This window comes from Geotrypetes seraphini, chromosome 2 (genome assembly GCF_902459505.1).
Source record: "Geotrypetes seraphini chromosome 2, aGeoSer1.1, whole genome shotgun sequence".
Classification (NCBI taxonomy): domain Eukaryota; kingdom Metazoa; phylum Chordata; class Amphibia; order Gymnophiona; family Dermophiidae; genus Geotrypetes; species Geotrypetes seraphini.
The window spans coordinates 236,667,464-236,690,165 of NC_047085.1; positions in this window are offsets into that span (position 1 = coordinate 236,667,464).

The following is a 22,702-nucleotide window of genomic DNA, read 5'->3' on the forward strand; positions in this document are numbered from 1 at the left end:
CGTGGCAGTTTTCAACGTGTTCAGCGGTTTGTGTACGTTGGACCCTTTTCCTTTTGGTTTAGTTTTGGTGGGCAGCAGTGGACTGGGGGGGCAGGCTGGCTTTAGCATGGCAGATACGGAGGGAGGTAGGCTGGCTAGCAAGCTTTGGGGAAGGGGGTGGAACAAAGGCTAGAAGGCAGTGAGAGGGGACATGGGAAGAAGGCACTGGAGGCACTAAGGACATAGAAGGAAGCACTGGGGGCACTAAGGACATAGAAAGGAAGGAGGGAGTGAATAGAAAGGGACAATTGTTGGGCCTGAGTGTAGAAAAGGAGAGACAGAAAGAAACACAGACAGACAGACACATATACTCTAGCTTAAACACTTGTTAATACATAAAAAAACACAAAACACACTGTAAGCAGAGAAAATGTTAATTATCATTGATATTCAGGTTTCTTTCAAAGAGGTCAAGGCAGATAATTGTAAAATATGCAGTCAGTAACAACTATAGAAAAAATAGACAAATATAGAGCAAAATATAGACAGCAGATATAAATTCTCAAAACTGACATTTTGATCACTAAATTGAAAATAAAATCATTTTTCCTACCTTTGTTGTCTGGTGATTTCATGAATCGCTGGTTGAACTTCATTCTGACTATGCATCCAATATTTCTTGCTTTCTTTCTGCCTCCTGCATACATCCTCTCCTCCAGACCTCATTCCATTCCCCAACCAACATCTCTCTCTGTCCCTCCACGAGTCCAACTTTTTCTTCCTGCCTGCCTCCCCCCCCCCACTGAAGCCACTGCTGCTGATTTCTTCCTGCCTCACCCCGAAACTGATCCTGCGACCCACCCCACTCCATTTCCACCCCCTCTGCTACCACTGCAGCAGCAACAGGGACGGGCCAGGAAGGAAAAATTATGTTCTTACCTGTTAATTTTCTCTCTCTTAGACTCAGCAGATGAATCCAGAGACCAATGGGATAGCCCACATCTACCAGCAGGCGGAGATAGAGAAACTGATTAACAGTGGTCCTATTGGCTGGCACTCCTCCTGTTTATCCAGTATAGCTCCTTGCCCAAGCATCCGTAACCATCAATAGGCATAGCATGTAAAAAACTTCTTTCCCATAACAAATCTCAAAATGCAATAATACAGAAAACAACCTGCCATAATAACAAACTGCGAAAGTTGCAAAAGAAAAAACCGAGAGACAATATCCAGAAAGGGTGGGGCTCTGGATTCATACACGTACAACTTGTCTGAACCGGAAAGGAGAGAAGCCGCGGCATATCCTGACCAAAGTCAGCTGGAAATAAACTACCGTAACGCTGCAGCTCTCCTGCCATCGCTGGAGACCCAAGCGTGTGCATGATTCTCGCCCAACACGTGGCTGCTGCATCAACGCTCCTAGAAACATAGTCGGATTCAAGCCCTGAAAAATTTACCCTGCCGCGGCCTACGTAGAAAGAATATTAGACTCGGGGAGTAACTAGAAGAATGTTGCGGTGCTTCCCACAGTGCCAGAAAAAACATGTCCCATCTCATGCGCGCTGCTATAAACCGGCACCTGTACAATCAGCTGCACATGGCCGCGACAAACATTGACGAAAGAGAGCCTCGGAATAAACAGGACTACTACTGCTGCACTGAAACCCAACAAGGAGAACAAGTGCGAGCATGAAATCGCACCGTTACTGCCGCACTGTAACCAACAAGGAAACCAAGCGCGTGCATGCAAAGGGCAGGAAGTCCCGGCTCCCTCAATGGATTTCTAGCCATAAAACTTAGCCTCAATAAAATATCCATTCCTTAAACGTACGTTGACCGAACCCACAGTACTAAGACTCCCAAACAGAACCTGAAGTTCAAACAGTAAAAAACACATACATACTCACAAGCTTGTTGTTAGGGCCAGTTGAAGCCAGTAAAAGCTGCAGCACTAACAGGGCAGAATATAGCAACTGTGGTCTCCTTTTTTTTTTTAATAAACAGAGAAGGGAAAGAAGAAAAAAAAATTGACCCAGTCAGACCCTCTAGCAATGGAGGGAGGGTAAGGCAGTGACGTGGGGGGGGGGGGGTGCAGGTGCAACCCCTAAAGCCGGCACCGTTCAGCCGGACACCCCTGTCTCACTGAAGAGAAACCTCAGCTGGAAAATAAAATTGCCATCTCACTGAAGAGAAACCTCAACAGGAGAAACAGAATGGCAGTCTCACTGAAGAGAAACCTCAACAGGAGAAAATAATTTTCCAGTCACAGCCAGAATTCAGGAGCTAGTTGAATAGCGACCATCACCTGCTGGGAGATAGAGCATACTGATGATACAGGAGGAGTGCCAGCCAATAGGACCACCTGTTAATCAGTTTCTCTACCTCCGCCTGCTGGTAGATGTGTGCTATCCCATTGGTCTCTGGATTCATCTGCTGCTGTTGCTAAGGAAATGGCAGTATGCAGGGCCGGTTTTAGACATTCTGGGGCCCAGGACAGAAATTAAGGAGGGGACCCCCGATTCCCTCTCCTCTCTGCACCCTCTCCCCAATATCCCCACCTCCCATTACTATCACACATAACCTCCCCCCCCCCCGTTATCCCCCACCTCCCATTACTACCACAAATGAAACAAATTTGAATGATTTTACACACAAACACAGGCAGACTTTACCAAATACAGAACAAGGGATCACAAAAAGAAATTGAATTTGAACTGGAAAACCCAAGAAATTAAACTTAGCAAATATTACAATACTGAAGAAATAAAAACAGATATGCACTTCTTGCCACCTCTTTCCCTCATCCCTTCCAGTATCTCACTGTCTTCTTCCTCCAATCCAGCATGTGTCCTTTTTTCTTTATCCCTTCCTTCTATCCAGTATATGCCCTCTCTCTCCTTTCCACTTCCATTCAGCATTTGTTCTCCTCTCTCTACTCCCCATTTCCATCCAGCATCTGTCCCCCTCTTTCTCCACACAATAAACCTAAAGTGACACTCAATCTCTTCTCCTTGTTGGGCCATCTCTCCCCCTTCCCCTCACCTTCGTGGACGCTTTTCAAACTCAAAGTTTTCTCTCTCAGCGGGGCCAGGACACGACTGCGCCCAAAGCTTCTCTGACGCATCTTCCTGTTTCTGCCTGGATGAATCGCATCAGAGGAGAAGCTTTGGGGGTAGCCACATGCAACAAGTGAGAACGGCTGCCTGCCAGGACCCTCCAAGAGAGAAAACTGAATTTGAAAAGCACTGTGAAGGTGAGGGGAAGGGAGAGAGATGGCACAACAAGGGAAAGAGATGCCTAGACCGAGGGGCCCCCTGGAGCTAAGGGAGGGGCCCCCTGGAGCTAAGGGGCCCAGGGCAGCTGCCCTGTTTGCCCTACCACAACGCTAGCCCTGGCAGTATGTGTTTTGGGGGGTGATATCTGCATGGCAGAATATAAGGGTGTAGGATGTGTGTATACTTTAGAAGTGTAGGGGACATGGTTTTCAAGGCTCCGTTGGTGCATACTTTGACAAATGCATCAGCTGTTTTTCCTTTATTTCTGCCTGTGTTGCTCTGTGGTAAAATGCAATAAGGGGAAGAGGAGGGGCTTTGGAATGAGCAGCAGAGTTCTAATAGCTTCTAGCAATTTCCAAAATCAACAAAGTTGATTTTGGAAAGAACTGTATAACAGCAAGCAGTGCCTGTCTTTAGGCACAATAACTCTGAAAAAATTTAACATACAGGAAGAAATGTGCATCTTGGACACATTTCAAAAACCAGAAACATGAAATCAGTATACTCAAAAGAACCAAACCTCAGCAAAGGGAAAGGTTCCTCCCCTCCCCCAGTAACATGAGCTTATGGAGACATGGAAAAATAATTCATGCAGTTCAAGAAGGCTGGCTCCAAAAGGCAAGTGTAAGGCTACTTTCCTTACACTTGCAAAGCCACACATGAACACCATCCATACAGCACACCTCCTCTGGCACACTTGCATTCGGCATATGCCCCACCCTCATCATATACACAAAGCCATAAACCTCATCAATCCCCCTCTCCTTCAGTCCTGTGACCTGTACCCATACGCCCAACAGACATCCTGTAACATAGGAGTAATTTTAAAAAAAGTACTGTACAGGGAAGTTCTATAAAACTAGGTGCTAACATTTACGTGCACGGTACATACAAATATTTTTGTTTATGCGCATGGTACATGCATAAATGTTTAAACTACTAGCATATATGTACTGTACATATGTGCACACTTACACCCACTGCTTGTGTATTTTACAGTATCTTTTTAACTCCCTTAAGGAATTAAGCAGCAACGAGCCCTTTCCTTTTGGCTTTTTTCCTAATTTGTCTTTCGTTCCTATCCAAATTGTTTTTCTAATCCTATTTCCTTTTGTCTCCTATCTGTCTGTCTCATTTATACCTTTTTAATATGCCAATTATTAGTTGATGTTTCTTTGTAATTGCTCTCTTTTTTTAATTGTAAACTCACTTAGAAATTAGATAAGCGATTAAATGAAATTTTAATAAAACCTTGAAACCTTGAGGTATACACAAGGGCGAAGCATGGGTGGGACATATGTAGGGCTCTCATTTATATATGTACCTGACAGAATACTACTAGTTACTCATACCTCTGTCATACATAGGCGCTCACATTTAAACCAGTTCTATGGTTGGCATAAGTGTATGCGAGTGCCTAAATTTTAGGTGCAAAGATAGTTATGCTAGTATTTTGCAAAATAAAGTAGTCATCAACTTTCCCTTATAAAATAGGCTCCTATTGTGTGCCCTCTGGGCACTTAACTTAAGACACCCTGCTAGAATTGACTCAGTGGTGTACCGCGGGGGGGGGAGGAGGGGGGTGCACAGCTGGCCAGGTCCGGAAAATTCTACCAGGCCCGATCAGCCTGCCTCTCCCCGACATCAATTCTGCCATCGGAGAGGAAGTTTGGGCCAGCCAATCGCTGCCTAGCTGGGCGGAACTTCCTCTCCGACAGCAAAATTGACGTCGGAGAGAGGAATGCTGGTTGGCCCGACGCAAGGAAGGAGAGCTTGGGGCGGCAGCGGCAATGGCTTGGAGGAGGGCAGGGAGAAAGAAAGAAAGGGGGCAGGCAGGGAGACAGAGAAAAAGAAAGGGGGCATGAAGAGCGAAAAAAAGAAAGGGAGGCAGGGAGAAAGAAAGGGCAGGGAGAGAGGAAGAAAAAGTTGGGGGAGGGAATGGGGTCTGGAAGAGAGGAAGCATACAGGCTGAAAGAAGGGAAGAAAGATTGAATGCACAGTCAGAAGAAAAAAGTGCAACCAGAGACTCATGAAATCACCAGACAAGGTAGAAAAAATGATTTTATTTTAAATTTAGTTATCAAAATGTTTCTGAATTTATATCTGCTGTCTATATTTTGCACTATGGCCCCCCTTTTACTAAACTACAATAACGGTTTTTAGCGCAGGGAGCCTATGAGCGTCGAGAGCAGCCCTGGGCATTCAGCGCAGCTCCCTGCGCTAAAAACTATTGTGGTTTAGTAAAAAGGGAGGAGTATATTTGTCTATTTTTGTATGGTTGTTACTGAGGTGACAGTGCATAGAGTCATCTGCCTTGACCTCTTTGAAAAAAAAAAAACAGAATAGGAATGATAATTAACATTTTCTCAGCGTACAGTGTGCTTTCTGTTTTTTAAAAATTTTATTGTTAATAGATCATTTTGACTGGGTCATTTTAAAAGTAGCTCGCAAGCCCAAAAAGTATGGGCATCCTTGAGCTAGAGCGTTGAAGCTGTGTGTTTCTGTCGTGAAGTTGCATCAGAGCCAACCTTTATGGCAGCCATATGAAACTACAACACTCCGGCTGCTGTAAGAAGGCAGTTTAGACATCGCTGGCCACAGGGCAGGGAGGTCTGTCGGACTGGGCCTGTTGTCCGGGCCCGGGGGGGGGGGGGGAAGAATGTGCTACGAAGATAAGGGGCACGGAGGGAGAAAGGTTGGGGTGGAGAGGAAAACAGGGTAAAACAGAGGGGGGGAAAGGACGCTGAAAGCACATGGGGAAGACAGAGGGGGGAGAAGATGCTGAAGGGAAATGAGGAACAGAGAGGGGGGAGAAGATGCTGAAGGGAAATGAGGAACAGAGAGGGGGGAGAAGATGCTGAAGAGAAATGAGGAACAGAGAGTGGGGAGAAGATGCTGAAGGGAAATGAGGAACAGAGAGTGGGGAGAAGATGCTGGCAGGGAAGAAGACAGAGATGCCACACTATGGGAGGAGCGGAGGGAAGAAGATGGGTGCCAGACTAATTTGGAAGGAGGGAGAAGGGGAGAGGCACAGTATCAGAGCAAATGGAAGATGCAGAGAGAAGAGAGACAGTGGATGGAAGGAAGAGAGTAACAAGAAGATGAGGAAAGCAGAGAAGACAAAGGTAGAACAAAAATTTTCTATTTATTTATTGCTTTAGGAAACATGTGTCACTGTTTCTGTGGTGTTGCATTGTATGCAGAGTCCAGCTTCTTGCTGGTTCAATTTAACCTTTGTCTATGTATTTCTATTTTATCCCTTTTACAAAACTGTAGAGCATTTTTTAGCGACAGCCGTGGTGGTAGTAGCTCTGATGCTCAGAATTCTATGAGCGTCAGAGCTGTTACCACCGTGGCTAAAATCCACACTACAGTTTTGTAAAAGGGGGAAGGGTTAGTTTGTGATGACATATTTCATACTAGGCGAAGGTGTTTTCTGTGTTCTGTGTGTTCGAAAGACATGATTTTCTGTTAGGATTGATCTGTACTAGTCTGGCTTGTTTAGTTTTACATTGGGTGTATTGATGTTGACTGCTCACTGCAGTATGTAAGATGCTGCCTTTTCCTAGGTACTCATGTGTGAAGTGTGGCTTGTTACTAAAAATCATGTCTTTCGTACAGATGGGGGGGTGCCAAAAAATGATGGGCCCCGGGTGTTACATATGCTAGGTACGCCACTGAATTGACTCCTTAAGATATTGATGCTAGATAATGACAGTGACTGTTTCCTGCAGGAATGGGGGAAAATTGACTGGTTGCTGCGGGTATGGGGACAAGGCTTGTCATCATCCCGTGGAGCAGTGAATGGCCTTTTCCCTTCAGTAAAGGATCTGCCACAAGTTGCCTCCCTTCCAACCTCTCCCGGTCAGCAGCACCTCTCGTGATTGCGGGGTCAGCAGCCCCTCTCCTTCCCATCCTCCCTCCAGATTGTGGCTACTGCCCCAAAACACACATACCTGCGACTCCCCTGTTGGCCCCTTTGCACCTCCAGGGACGGGCGTACCAGCCTCTTAGAAGCATCTGAAGGACAAAGAGGCAACATCATCGCAAGCAGGGCTGCTCCGGAATCTTCTTCCCACCGAGTCTCTCCTTCCAAAGTTACATCCGCCAATGGGGAAGTTGCAGGGTTTTTTGGCGGTAGCCACAATCAGGAGTGAAGGGAGGGAGGCTGCTGTTGCATCCACAAAGGGCAGAGGTGGTTGCTTGGACTACTGGACTGGCTGGAGATGAAGGGAAGGGAGACAGTTGCTGGATCTGGTCTGGGGATTGGGGGGGGGAAGGGAAACAGGTGCAGGACTCATGTGGTGGGTGGAATGGAGCTGGAGAAAAGGGATAGGTGCTAGACCCACACCTGGGTGCTGAAGGGAGGGGATAGAGGTGTTGGATCCATGGGAAGGGGGCTAGAGGGAAAGGGAGAGAGGTGCAGGACCAGCAGGGACGACGAGAGAGAAGGAAAGGGAAAGAAAAAAGCTGAACCAATATTGAACATAGTGGAGGGAGGGAGGAAAGAGAGTGTGAGAGACATATTAGTGTAAGGGAGTAAGATAGGGGAGAAATTGGACACAGGAAGATATACAAAAAGAGGGGAGATAGTAGGCATGGATGGGAGCTTAGGGACAAAAAGGGGAATGGTGTATGGAGGAGAATAAGAATGCAGAAGGAAGATGCTGGACTGGGGGGGCGGCATAGGGATATAGAGGAGTAATACTGTACTCAGGAAGAGGGGGGGGGGGTCATAGAATGGTGAGATGGGCACAGGGTAAATACTAGAAAGGGATTTATAGGAGACAGAGAAAGGAGATGCTGAACATAGGGAACAATACATACACAGAGATAGAAGATGGATGGTGAGCATAGAGAAAGAAGAAATGTCAAATGGTCAGGAGACCCTGGCAAGTGAGTTAAGTGAAGAAAAAGGAAAACAGAGACCAGTGCCTCAGACCAACATTACATTAGGGATTTCTATTCCGCCATTATCGTGCGGTTCAAGGCGGATTACAAAAGAGTTAAGAGGGTGTTTTACAAAAAGATTTCTGTTCCTTTTTGGGGATAAAAAAAAAAAGTAGAGCAGGTTGATTTGGGGTTCAGGGGGGTTAGAGGGATGAAAGAAGGAAGCTTGAGAGGTTAGGAATTTTTCAGGGATTTTTTGAAAAGTATAGTCTATTTCTTTTCTGAAAGTTTTGTAATCTGGGGACGTTATCAGAAGGTTGCTTGAGTGGCTAGGCCGCCATCATATAATTTTTTCCGTTTAACTTCTTTGATTGATGGGTGTGTGAATGGGGTGTGAGTTTTCCTATGTCTGTTTGAGGTGGTTTGGATGAGGCGATGTTTAGGTAAGTTGGGCTATCTCCGTTTAAAGTTTTAAATAGTAGACAGTAGAATTTGAATAATATTCTTGCTAGAATTGGAAGCCAGTGAGAGTTGAGGTATGCCTCTGTGATGTGGTCGTGTTTCCTCAATGAGTAGATGAGTCTTAGAGCTGTGTTTTGAATTGTTTGTAGTTGTTTTGTTATTGTAGCAGGGCACGGGATATAAAGGATTTTGCAAGAGTCTAGTAGTCCTAGTATTAATGATTGTACTATGAGCTGAAATTGTGTTTTCTTGAAAAATTTTCTGACTTGTCTTAAGTTTCTCATAACTGCAAATGATTTCTGTATTGTTTTATTGATTTGCAGTTGCATGATGCAAAATCTGTCTATTGTTATTCCTAGTAGTTTTAGGGTGGGTTGTATGGGGTAGTTAATTGTGTTGATTTCTTTGTTGGTTATGGTTGGGGTTTTTGTTATTTTCGAGGAGGATTAATTTTGTTTTCTCTGGTTCAGTTTCAGTTTGTGATCTTTCATCCAAGTTGCTACTGGTTCAAGTGTTTGGTGTAGTGCGCGTCTGTCATGGAGGGCTTTGGTTGATCAAAAGGTATGAGAATGGTGATGTCATCTGCATAACTGTAGGAAGACAGGCCTAGTTTGTCCAGGTGGGCACTGAGGGAGACAGTGTAGAGGTTCAAAAGTGTAGGGGATAGTGGCGATCCTTGGGGTACGCTGCAGGAGTTTGACCAATTTTCTGATTTTTCTTTATCTGATTTTACTCTGTAGGTTCTGGATTTTAGGAATCCTTCGAACCATGAGTATACTTTATCTGTGATACCTATTGTATCCAAAATTTATAGTAGGGTGTTATGGTCCATCAGATCGAATGCAGCGGTCAGGTCCAGTTGTATGAGCATCATTTTTTTCCCATGATTTGAAGAATAAAATGACGAGACAATAAAAAGGAAGAAAAAAGTAATTTTATTTTCTATTTTGTGATTAGAATATCAGATTTAAAATATGTAACCTGCTAGAGCTAGGTGTTAAATATGACTGGGGATCGTAAAGCCCAGGCCGTGCTTCTTTAGCTTCTAGCTGGCTTAGGGCTCTCTCTGACCAGGGGGAAGTTGCCCTAGTTGCACTCCCCTAACACTATTTCTGCCATGTGTGACTACGGTATTCTGTTAGCATGACTTTTCTGTGTAGCATCTATAATAATAATTCTCTAAGCGCGCATGCGCACTTAGGAGGCTGTGGGTACCTGATATGTGCTGTGTCCGTCCGTGGCCAGCGGCTTAAGAGTATGCGCCGGCTTGGTGCACCAGACGGCAGGATGAAGGCGTTGCGGAGCAGCGCTGGCGGCGGCAGTGTCCGGTAGGGAACACATCGACAATTCCCCCATCCCGCACCAACCGCTGCCGCTCTTGTTTGAAGCGGCCTGCTGAAGTTCGCGGCCGGCTGTAGCGATCCTCGCAGGCCACTCTCCACATGGAGCACATTCCCTCTGACGCGATCATGTCAGAGGGAACATGCTACCATATGGAGAGCGGCCTGCAAGGTTCGCTATAGCCGGCCGCGAACCTAAGCAGGTCACTTTGAACAGGAACAGGAGCGGCAGCAGGAACCATGATGGATGGAGGGAGGGGAAGAACGGGAGGGGAAGCGAAAAAAGAAGGGCTATGAAGCAGGCAGGAAAGGGGGATGTTTTGGTGGGAGGGTTGTGCTGAGTGCAGACAGCAATCTTGGGGGGTGGGGGAAACAGAAGGGGCCACGGAGCAGGCAGGCATGGCACAACAGGGGGCCAGAGGGAGAGGGAAAGGGGGTTGCTTTGGGGGGAGGGATGTGCTGGGGGCAGACAGCAATCGGGGGGAGGAACAGAAGGGGGGCCACGAAGCAGGCAGGCATTGCACAACAGGGGTAGAGGAAAAGGGGGCTGCTGTGGGGGAAGAGTTGTGCTGGGGCAGACAGCAATCATGGGGGGGAACAGAAGGGGGCCACAGAGCAGGCAGGCATGGCACAACCGGGGGCAGGGGGAGAGGGAAAGTGGGATGCTTTGGGGGGAGAGTTGTGCTGGGGCAGACAGCAATCATGGGAAGGAACAGAAGGGGGCCACGGAGCAGGCAGGCATGGCATGGCACAACCGGGAGCCAGGGGGAAAAGGAAAGGGGGCTGATTTGGCAAGCAGGGGGGTCAGGGAGACAGACAGAAAGAAAGACGCACAAACAGGGGACCAGGGAGAGACACAGACACAAAGAATGACAGACAGACAGCGTTCATGGAGACAAATAAAAACCCAAAAAAAAGCCAGACATACAGACATCTACTCTAGCACCTGTTAGTGTAACAATAGTTTTGCAATAATTTGGCTTACCGTATATACTCTAATATAAGTCTAGACCCCCTTTTTCCCCCCCAAAAAGGAGGAAAAATAGTTGACTTGAATATAAGTCGGGCGGCTTAATATTCAAGTGTCCTGCGCTGTCAGGCTCTGCACCCAGCCCCCTTCCCTACATCCCTCCCCTGTCAGGCACTGTACCCAGCACCCTTCCATCCTCCCCTCCCCTGTCCAGCTATGCACCCTTCCATCCTCCCCTCCCCTGTCCGGCTCTGAACCGAGCACCCTTCCTTCCTTCCCTCCCTTGTCAGGCTCTGCACCCTTCCTTCCTTCCTCTGTCAGACTCTGCACTCTCCCTCCCAGGCTCTGCCCTCTGTCCCCTCCTCCCTGCCCTATATTCATACATCTGCCGATTCCTGGTGGACATGCAGCTGGTCCTCTGCTGATCACTGGTGGAGGTGCAGCGGATAGGAGTAAGTTTTCCAAACTCCTGCCCCGCTGCTAACCAGCTGCGCAATCCAATTTCTTCATCTGAGTGGCACGAGCAACAGCGCAATTTGGTGCTGCTTCTTGGCGCTGAGCGGCTTCCTTACTGGCTCCCGTGAATTTGGCACTTGGACGTGCTATTATTTATTTATTCAGTTTTCTATACTGTTCTCCCAGGGGAGCTCAGAACGGTTTACATGCATTTATTCAGATACTCAAGCAGTTTTCTCTGTCTGTCCTGGCGGGCTCACAATCTATCTAATGTACCTGGGGCTATTAGGATGTCAAAGTGCTGACTTAAGAGGGTTTTTAGACGTTTTAAAAAGTTTTGAGTACGAAAACGTTATAAATAATTTAGGAGTACGAAAATGTTATAAATAATTTAGTAAGTGGTGCCTGGAAGACAGGCACCTATCACAGTTCAGTCATGGACAGGTACTGCTTACACAATTGTGGCTAGCAAGGATCTTAGACAATGTAGAGCAGGGTTTTAACATGCCAACATTTCTGGCATCTAGGGTCCTTGTACAATTGCACCCAGCAACTCCTAGTAATGCTGAATTACTTACAGAATAAGTGTTATCCAAGGACAGCAAGCATATATCATGTGGGTAATGTCATCCACGGAGCCCAGTATGGACAGTGCTAAAAGTATACTGTCACTTTAAACTTCTTAAGAAGTTTCGAGACTGCTCGCATGCATGCCTTCCCGCCTGACAGCTCACGGTTCCGTAAACAAGCTAAGAAGCCAACCAGGGGAGGAGGAGGGAGGAATGTGAGAATATCTGCCTGCTGTCCCCGGATAACACTTGTAAGTAACTGTGCTTTATCCTTAGACAAGAAGGCAGCATATTCTCACATGTGAGACTACCTAGCTTTAGTAAAGAGGATGGAGAGTTTGCCTCTAAGGAAATGAACACTTGCAAGAAAATCAGATACTACCCGATATGTGTAGATGGAAGCAAGGGAAGGAAAACAAAGACTAATAAGAAGAACCCAGTCCTTAACAAGAAGAAAAAGGGAAGCACCCATGGAAAACTATATGTACGGAGGTTGTAAAATAATAGACAACCTCATAGTGGCAGGGGAATTCAAGCATAGGTGAGGGAGATGCCATAAAGTTTCACGAAAAGAATAAATGGATACTGGCAAATGTATATATATGGACGACCAGACCAAAAAGGAGGTCGACACAGACGAGTAGTAAAAGGGAATTTTGGCAAGTAAAATAAAAGCATGGTTCCCATTGAATAGAATAGTTTTATAGGAAAAAAAGGAAAACACCCAAGTTAGGAGAGAAAGTAGTTACTATGGATTAAAGAAATAGTTGCGGACTGGGGGCAAAGTCACCTGTTAAAAATGTTTAACTTGAGGGCTATGAAAGAACTCTGGTATGTCTTGAAAAATGAAGAGAGGCCGTACAAGGATAGCAAAGGAGAAGTAGTACTTCTCAAGAGACATGCTGGAAAAAAGGGAAACCAGCAAAGAGGAGGGAAATGCAAATTTATATGCAGAAAATTGGCCTCATCTTCTACTGAAAAGAAGGAGTAGTGAGCTCAGAAACTTGAGGATCAAGTAAGAGGTATAGGACTGTTTCCTAATTAAAAGAAGGCATAGGCAGCAGAAAGCACAGTTACTTACCGTAACAGGTGTTATCTAGGGACAACAGGCAGCTGTTCTCAACATGTGGGTGACATCATCCATGGATCTCGAATGCAGACAGCTTCGCAAGCAGACTTACTTGAAGAACTTTAGAAAGTTTGCAACTGCTGCACTGTGCATGTGCGAGTGCCTTCCCGCCCAGTGCAGGGCACGCGTCTCCTCAGTTCAGATAGCTAGCAGAGAAGCCAACCAGGGGAGGTGGGTAGGTTGTGAGAATAGCTGCCTGCTGTCACTGGATAACACCTGTTATGGTAAGTAACTGTGCATTATCCCAGAACAAGCAGGCAGCCTATTATCACATGTGGGTGACCTCCAAGCTAAACAGAATGGGATGGTGGGAGTGTTGGCAACTTAGGAGAATAAATTTTGTAACAACTCTCTGGCCAAAATGGCCATCCCTTATGGAGAAAACATCCAGACAATAAGAGATGAAAGTATGAACAGAGGACCATGTGGCAGCTTTGCAAATTTCCTCAATAGGAGTGGATCTGAGGAAAGCTACTGAAGCCGCCATGGCTCTGACTTTGGGGGCTGTTATTTGACTCTGTAGATGCAGTCCAGCCTGAGCATAGCTTAGAAATCGGATGTCCCAACTTGTTTGGATCGAATGAAATAAAAAGTTGAGGAGATCTGTGTGGTTTGGTGTGTTCCAAGTAGAAGGCCAAAGCACACTTACAGTCCAGAGTATGAAGAGCTGCTTCTCCAGGATGAGAATGAGGTCTTGGAAAAAACACTGGAAATACAATGGATCGAGATGAAATTCTGAAACCACTTTAGGTAAGAATTTAAAATGAGTATGGAGGACCACCTTGTCATGATGGAATACTGTAAAAGGTGGATCCGCTACTAAAGCTTGTAACTCGCTGACTCTGCGAGCAAAGCAATGAGGAAAAACTACTTTCCAAGTGAGATATTTAAGATTAGCCAAATCCATTGGTTTGAAAGGAGGCTTCATCAATTGTTCAAGAACAACATTGAGATCCCAAACTGCTGGAGAAGGTTTAAGAGGTGGTTTGACATTGAAAAGACCTTTTATAAATCTGGAAACCACAGGATGAGCAGAAAGGGGTTTCCCTTCTATAGGTTGACGAAAAGCAGCAATTGCACCGAGATGGACTTGAATGGATGTGGATTTGAGGCCCAATTGTGATAAGAGGAACACGTAATCCAAAACTGAAGACAAGGAGGTAGATTGTGGCTCCTTGTGATGAGTGGTGCACCAAGCAGAAAATCTAGTCCATTTCTGGTGGTAACATTGCCTAGTGGTAGGTTTCCTGGAAGCCTCTAGAATGTCCTATACAAATTGGGAAAACTGTAGAGAGGCAGTTGAGAGGTACCAAGCTGTCAGGTGTAGAGACTGCAGGTTGGGATGAAGGAGAGACCCCTGACTCTGTGTAAGCAGAGAGGGAAAACTGGTAGAAGTAGTGGCTCCCTGCTGCTGAATTGAAGTAGAAGGGAGTACCAGGGTTGTCTGGGCCACCGAGGAGCTATGAGAATCATGGTGGCATGTTCCTGTTTGAGTTTGACAAGAGTATTGAGAATCAGAGGAAATGGAGGGAATGCATAGCGTCCCTTCTACTTCTACACCTTGTGCTGGTTCTCACAGTCCATTTAGAATTAAGTCCAGAATTGCATTTCCTCTCGTATTTTCCTTGACAAGTGTTCCAGGAAGCAATCGCCTACAGCATCCAGGAACTTGGTCTCCCTAGCACAGCCAGAAGTGCCTAGGTTTCAGTGTATCACCGGATAGTTGAAGTCACCCATGATAACTGTGTTGCCTCCCTTGCAGTTGCGTTTAATCTCGTCCATCATTTCTCCATCAATTTCTTCAGACTGCCCTGGGGGTAGGTAGTAGATGCCGATCTTCATTTCCAGTCCATTTGTTCCCGGAAATTTGACCCATAGAGACTCAACTTATTCGTCAGTTGTGGCATGATTTCTCCAGTAGATTCAATTCCCTCTGACGTAAATGGCAATGCCCCCACCTTTTTGAGCCACTCTGTCTCTGCGGTATAATTTGTATCCCGGTAGCACAATGTCCCAGACGTTTTCCTCGGTCCACCATGTTTCCGTATTGCCGATGATATCAAAGTTATCTTTTCGTGCTATAGCTTCTAATTCACCCTGGGTCTGAAATGTGGGGTTTTTTTTTTCCAAGATGGCAATCTCGGAGAGAATCTCGGAGAGAGCGAAACCAGAAGGCTTTGAGCATGCGCAAATGCTCAAAGCCTAGTCCAGCCCGGCGCAGGAAGAAGGATTATCTCTCCTGCATCGCACCGCCCAGCCCAGCCCAAACCAACGAGGGAGGATCTTCGGGCACTGGCACGTCCTGTGCATTGGTGCTGGTGCCGGTGCCCAATCGGGTAAGAGATGTTTGGTGCTGGGGGGATGTAGGATCGCGGGGGAGGGGGGTTGATGCGAGCGGGGGGGGGGGGGGGAGGATGCCGGTTCGCAGGGGGGATGCCGATCGGATTGAAAAAAAAAAGTTGTAAAACGCGCTCACGCGTATAACGCGCAAGGTTATGCACGGTTTGTAAAATCGTGTATAACGCACGCGTTATATGCGTGAAAATACGGTACTGGAAAATTAACTAAGCGGAGATTTTTCGCTCTATTTCTATTCTCCATGGATTCAATTTTAGAATGTATCACAGTAGAATCTTTAACAGCTGATACCGAGACAGCTTGTAAGTTATTACATTGAGTTTCAACAACATTCAATCGTTTATCCAAACAACCTAAGTTAGCATCCACATTTTCTAATTTAGAAGAAACTAACTGAGAAAAATCTCCCATTTGTTTCATCGTTGTCCTGAGAAACCCTTCCACTCTAGTTATTCCTAACCATAAATCCTTCAAAGTAATATCCTGTGTTTCCTCTGGATTTTCCTCCACTCCACTAGAAAAAAAATCAATGGTTTAGGTATTTCAACATATGTTAATTTACTCATGTGGGTGGATGAAACCATATGACCCTCGGATATAGTAGGATTTATATTCCTTCTATCACTGGATACCGGGTGAAGGGGAGGAGTCCTTTCGAGGGGACTTATTGAAGCTCCTGATAAGGAGGAATCAACATTTAATGGTAGTTCACGTGGATTATCAGACAATAATGTTAAATGTCTGTCCATGGGACCAGATACCACTGGTGTCGAACTTTTTGGTTTAATTTTTCTTTTCCCCATATTCAAACAAATGTATAGAAAACTTATAAGGAATATAAATAAAGTTACCAATCAGTTCCAGGACCCGGGCTCCTCGTGGCTCCCAAGGGGCCTTGCGTGCCCCTTAGGGCACGCCCTGCGGCCACGCAGCTGCGGCTTCCTTTTAAATTGTAGGAGACGGACCCGATGACATCAGGGGGTCCGTCTCTTGTAAGTGCCTGTCGGCGTAGGTGAAAGTTGCCCAGGAAAGTCGCTGCTGCAGGAGACCAGGGTCAGCAAGAAAACCCCTCAGCAGTATCCCTTTGAGTGTAGCAAGACTCCCCTTTGATAGTTTTTTTTTAATTTAATTTTTCTTTTGGTTCTGAAACTGACTCCTGCCATCAATATTGTAGTTTTTGGAATTTGACTGTTCAACGGTTGTGAGGCCTTACCTGTGCTGTGGCCCTTTTTGCTGGGTTTGTCAGAGTGCGATGTTGTTTTGTCTCCTCTTTGAGGGCTCCTGCTCTGCTTCATGCTGATGTCTGTCGTGCCAGCAGATGACTCCGTTTCCTTCCTGCTCGTCAGATACTCCTCCTTTCCTTTATCTTTCTAGCTGGTAACTTCTTGCATTCCCGCCTAGTGCTGGATGTCTCCTCTGTTGGCCACTGCCTTGATTGTTCCTGCTTTCGCTGTGCTGTCATTTGCATTGGGCTGTGCAGCGCATCTGAACCTTTTGGCTGATAGAGCCCTAATGGTAAGCCTGCTGGTCATTGTGATGGCCTGCTTTCATATCTTGGCCACATCCTGATTAAAATCAAATTGGAGGAGTTACATTAAGTGGACAGTGACTCTTGAACATATTTATAATGCAGGGGCATTTTATTTATTTTAAGCTACTAAGTTATTTTACCTGAGTTAAAATGCTCTGTAACAGAATGCAGTAATTTATCTTTAGTTACATATATTTTATTGCTAGATTCTTTTTATTTTGATTGTCCTTAATTTTTCTTCTTTCTTTTATTGTTTTTGATATTATTTATAAATTTAAATGTTTAAAATATCACGACCGAAGGCAGGGGTTTTGATTCTCAACCGGAAAACCTTAGATGTGATGGTAAAAGAAGTATATGCGGATCCTTCTGGATGGTTTGTCTTAGCTAATATTGTTCTAGATCAGCAATCTTTGCTTCTCTGTAATGTTTATGCACCGAATGTTTATGACAAGCATATTTATAGTTCTTTATTTACGGCATTAAGTAACTACTTGATATGCCTCGGGTGCTGATTTTAATCTTGTTCATGATCCTAGTTTGGATAAGTCTGATCCCCGCCTCCACATGGATCTTTTAGACCATGTGGCGTATTCTACACCCTGGAGAGCATGACTATACCCATCTGTCTCGTGCTCACAGCACCCAATCTCGGATAAACTACTGTCTTTTGTACTAGCCTTTTTTCTTCTACAGCAGCAGCGGGGATCGGTCCCTATTGCGTCTCTGATCATGCCTTTATTTGGTGCTCCTTGTCTGTAGGGTGGGTGCCACTGGTGCTCGTCGATGACGTTTTCCTCCAGCTCTATATAAGAATCCTGGGTTTCTCGATCATTTACTTCAGAAATGGAAGGACTATCAGTTCCATAATGGGGCTCATTTGGAGGATCCTGTGCTGTATTGAGATGCAGCTAAAGCAGTTCTGAGGGGCGAGATTATCGCCTATGTCAGTTTTAAGAAGAAGGCGCAAGATAGGGAAATCCTTCACCTGGAGAGACAGGTTCGGGCGGACCGGATGTGGTATGCCTGTCATCTCACCCCTTTAAGTCTAAGCGCTCTGCTGGCCTTGCAGGCCTCTCTAAATGAGCTCTTGGAGGTCCGTACCGCCCGCTTCAATACTTTAAACATCAATTGTATTTACATGGTAATAAGGGGGGGGGGGACTCTTGGCTCCTGGTGCTTGCTTTGAATGGCCCTCAGCGGATACTCCGGGTGCTGGAGGAGGGGGTGGGGCCGGTTTGTACTGGTGAGGCAATTGCAAAGGTTTTTCGTCAGTTATAACAGAAGTTGTAAGCTCGTTTTTAACACTGGATATTGTCGAGATACAACTCGCTCGGCATCTCCAAACTCCTTGAGTGTCTGCTCTTCAACAGGTGTTAAATGCTCTTATCTCGGCTGAGAAGGTTGCTTTGGTGATCCAGTCTAGCGCCCTTTGGAAAGCCCTGGGACCCAACAGGTTTTGTACCGAGTTCTATAAATTGCTCTCCATGGAAATTACACTGGTGCTGACTTCCACATTCAATGAGTATGTTGCGTGAGGGTCTTTATCAGTCTTTACGGTGCTTTTGAAACTGGGCCGGGATCCTACCTTGCCTAGTTCTTATAGGCCTATAGCTTTTCTTAATACTGAGGTGAAATTTTTTGCTAAGATCCTGGCTAACCAGATGGCCCGTGTTCTTCCGGATCTCATCGCTGACCCTCAGGTAGGATTTGTCCGCAAACATCGGGTGGCACGCAATATTCGCTGTATTTTAACCTCTATGGAATACTTGGCTCATTGCCATCTGCCTTCTCTGCAGAGAAGGCCTTTGATAGGGTGTCTTGGACATTCTTGTTTGCCACATTGTCATTATGGTTTTGCTGGATTTTTTCTTGACGCTATCTCTGCTCTTTATGCTTCACCTTTGGCGGCTATTTGGGTTAATGGGCTACTTTCTGAACCCTTTGACATTCAGCAGGGAACTAGGCAGGGTTGCCCTTTGTTCCCCCCTGCTGTTTGTTCTTACATTAGATCCTATAGTACGAGATGTTCTGCAAAATCCGGACATTCACGGGGTGACCATTGGTACTGTGGAATTCAAATTATCGGCGTTTGCGGATGATCTCCTGGTTCTTCTTACTCATCCCGTTCAGGCATTACCTGCTCTTTTGATAGTAATAACTGAATATGGGGACTTTTCAGGTTTTTGGATGAAACTGGAGAAGTCCTTGGCCCTTCCTACAATTCCAGAGCTTAGGGATACCTGGCCGGTGGTATTCCCGCTGAAATGGGCTGACCAGGCCTTCCATTATCTCAGAATCAAATTGACTCCTTCAGTTTCTTCTATTATACAGGCTAATTTGCATTTGCTTTTTGAAACCACATGTCACCACTTGGATGGTTGGAAGTTTTTCCCCTGTCAGTGCACAGTCGTATTCACCTTTTTAATATGGCAATTTTTCCTAAGTGACTTTACGTCCTACAGGAGTTGCCCGTTCATCTCCTGCGGAAAGGTCTCCGTGTGCTGTATCAGCTTGTCTCTCAGTTTCTTGGGAGGGGGGGGGGGGGAGAAAAGCCTTGTATGGCTTTTTGTTACTTGCTGGGATCCTGGTCGAGGGAAGGCATGGGGGTTCCAGATCTGCGGAAATATAACCAGGCCTGTTTACTTTGCTACTTGGGGGATTGGATCTTGGAGCAACACGACTATACTTGTTACGATTATGAATTAGCTTTTTATCATCCATGGCATTTATCTTCTTTGTTACATGCTCCTCACTCTTCTCTCCCTACTCACTTGAGATCTCATCTTCTTTACTGTTGGAAGGTTTTGGTTAATCAGTTTGGGCGGGAACCCGGGAGTGCCTGATTTGCTGCCTCTTCAGGGGAATCTTCAGTTCTTGCCTGGCCGGACATCTGCCCCCTTTAGACACTGGATCCAGTTGGGTTTAATGGTGTTGGAGCACATCCTTGCTTTAGATGGTACGCTTCCCTCTTGGTGCACTTTTCAGCTCTGTGATGGGATTTGCAGCGCTGATTTTTTTTGCTTACTTTTTGCGCTCTTTGGAGGTGGAGGGTCTGAAATTGGGTTTGGGAGTTAGGTTCCGTGCCTTTTTTGATCCCTTTTCAGAGGATGGCCTGTTGTATTGTATTGTCCCGCCCAGGTCATGGGACGCCCTGTGTGCTCATTAGGCTTCGGACTTGGGCTTGCGGCTGATTTGGATATGGCATCCCAACCCTTTCGGGTTCTGGCATCTTATTAAGTGCATCCCAACCCTTTCGGATTCTGCTGAGCTCCGGGAATATCAGTTTTGGGTGTTGCATCATGCTTATTTTACACGAGTTCAATTATTCCACTCAGGTTTTGCAGAGTCAGCACAATGTGAGAAATGCACTAGTGCTACTAAGTCCTTTTTTCATGCTTTTTGGAGCCGCCCTGCGGTTCAGGCTTTTTGTAGACGGGGATTCGCTATTTGGAGCTTTTGTTAGGCCGCTCTATACCTCTCACTCCTGCAGGGTTTCTTTTAGATAAATATGAAGCTTTTCACTTTCCCACTGGGGTAGGTCGGTTATTTTTGCGGAAGGCTGGATTAGTGGCTAAGAAAATTATTTTGGGAGAATGGGTTTTGGATCATGCTCCTTCTTATTGGGCTTGGCGTAACTGTTTGCGTGCTTTAATGCTGCTTGAGAGGGGTTGGGTGTGTTATTCTTTGCGCCAATTGAAATTTTTTTTGCATGTGTGGGGTCCTTATATTTACTCCTTGTCTCATAGAACCTGTAGTTTGATTCTTAATACTGTGCCTATTTGATTTGTACTGAGCGGTGAAGGGTTTGCAGCCTTGGGGTGGCCTCTCCCTAGCTTCTTCCCTCTTCATTGTGGTCTCCTTTATAACTTTTCCTTATTATTTTTTTTTCTCTTTCTTTCTTTCTTCTTTGGGAGGTCCTCTCCATGATCCTTTAGGGCTCAGAGTCCAGGGCCCTGAAGGTTCCGCTTCTGCTTTGTTCTTGTTATGACCTCCTTCTTTAGATTGGTTGGGTGGCTTGTTCTTTTTACTGCTATTTTATGGTTGGTAACTTTCTTGTTATGCTGGCAGCAGTCTCTACTGCATTCTCTTTTGGGTTGGGAGCACAGCAGCCAGCCGGGCCCCCTTTCAGGCCACCAGCGGGAGACAGCGTATCCAGATTGTTCCCGAAGAGAGGCAGCGTGGGAGCCCTGCTCCGCCCCTCTCCCTGACCGAAAGGGAACATTTAAAAGAGCACAGCGCCAACGGCACTCAGCCGTTTGGCGCGCCGACAAAGGCGCATGCGCCTTAGTGCGCGCCTTTGTGAAGCGCCTGCAGTGACGACAGTTGGATTCTGAAGCTAACAAAATAACAGGCTCCAATCAGCAGGAGCACACCAGCACTTTACGAGAGCGATGGAGGACCCAAGATCCCAGAGGTACTTTCCGGTATACTGCACAGAGTGCAATATGTACGACTACCTCCCCTTGGGAAGGCGGGAGTACATATGCAGTCGGTGTCAGGAACTGGAAAGCCTGAGGATGGAGGTTGGCAGATTGAGGGTCAGGGTCCAGGAACTGGAGGGACTGGAGGGACTGCGCACCACAGAGGAGACGAGCTGGTCAACCCATAACACAGACGGAGCAGGCCCCATTGTGGACCAGGTGAGGGACCTCGAGAGATTCATCGAGGAGGCCTATAGGAAGGTGGAGGAACGGGATCAGCAGCTGCACAGACGGATGTCGGCAGACGAGACCCAGGATCCACAAGGCAACACCGGGGAAGGACCTAGCGTCGGAACCACGCAAGAGGAGGAGACCGCGACTCACCGGGACCCCGAGGGAGAGACACCGCACTACACCATGGACACGGACCTGAGGCAGAGGAGGTTGCTGAGGAAAGGGAAGTCTGCTATTGTGGTGGGAGACTCGATCTTGAGAGAGATAGACAGTCACGTAGCTGGAGGAAGGGAGGACCGGCTAGTGACTTGTCTCCCAGGGGCCAAGACACGAGACATCACTGATAGGATCGAGACGATCCTGGACGGAGCAGAGACAGAGGAGACTGCGGTAATAATCCACGTCGGAACGAATGATGTGAGCCAGAGGAACTTCAGCATGGCCACACTGACTGACCAGTTCAGGTTCCTGGGACGAAAGCTGAAGCGGAGCACACAGAGGATAGCATTCTCGGAGATCCTGCCTGTACCGAGAGCAGATGCAAAGAGGCAGGCAGACCTCCAGGCTGTGAATGCATGGTTGAGGAGATGGTGCCAGGAGGAGGGCTTCCACTTTGTGAGGAACTGGACGTCCTTCTGGGGAAAGAGCAAGCTCTACCGGCGGGATGGCCTGCATCTCAGCACAGCGGGAACTAGACTACTGGCAGCCAATGTGAGGAAGGAGATCGAGAGGGCTTTAAACTGAGGAGAGGGGGAAAGCCGACAGCTGATCTGATGTTGACACTTCGGACAACAGTATCCAGAACAGATGCTGAACGGGCTGACTGCAGGGAGGAAGCAGAGGGACCGGAGGATCTTATGATCAGACAGCGAGGGAAATATCAGGTAAAGGGAGCTTGCTGGGAGAAGACTAAGAGGCATGGAGACACAGGGGGACTGGGTGGCACGAGGGCGAAAGCTGAGGGCAATATAGAGGTACCACAAGGCGAGGGGGATCAAACAGAGGCTCAAGGGATGATAGCCCAGGAGGGGGCTGGTAGGCTAGAAAACCCAGAGGAAAAGCGGGGAAGTGGGGTGGCGGGAATG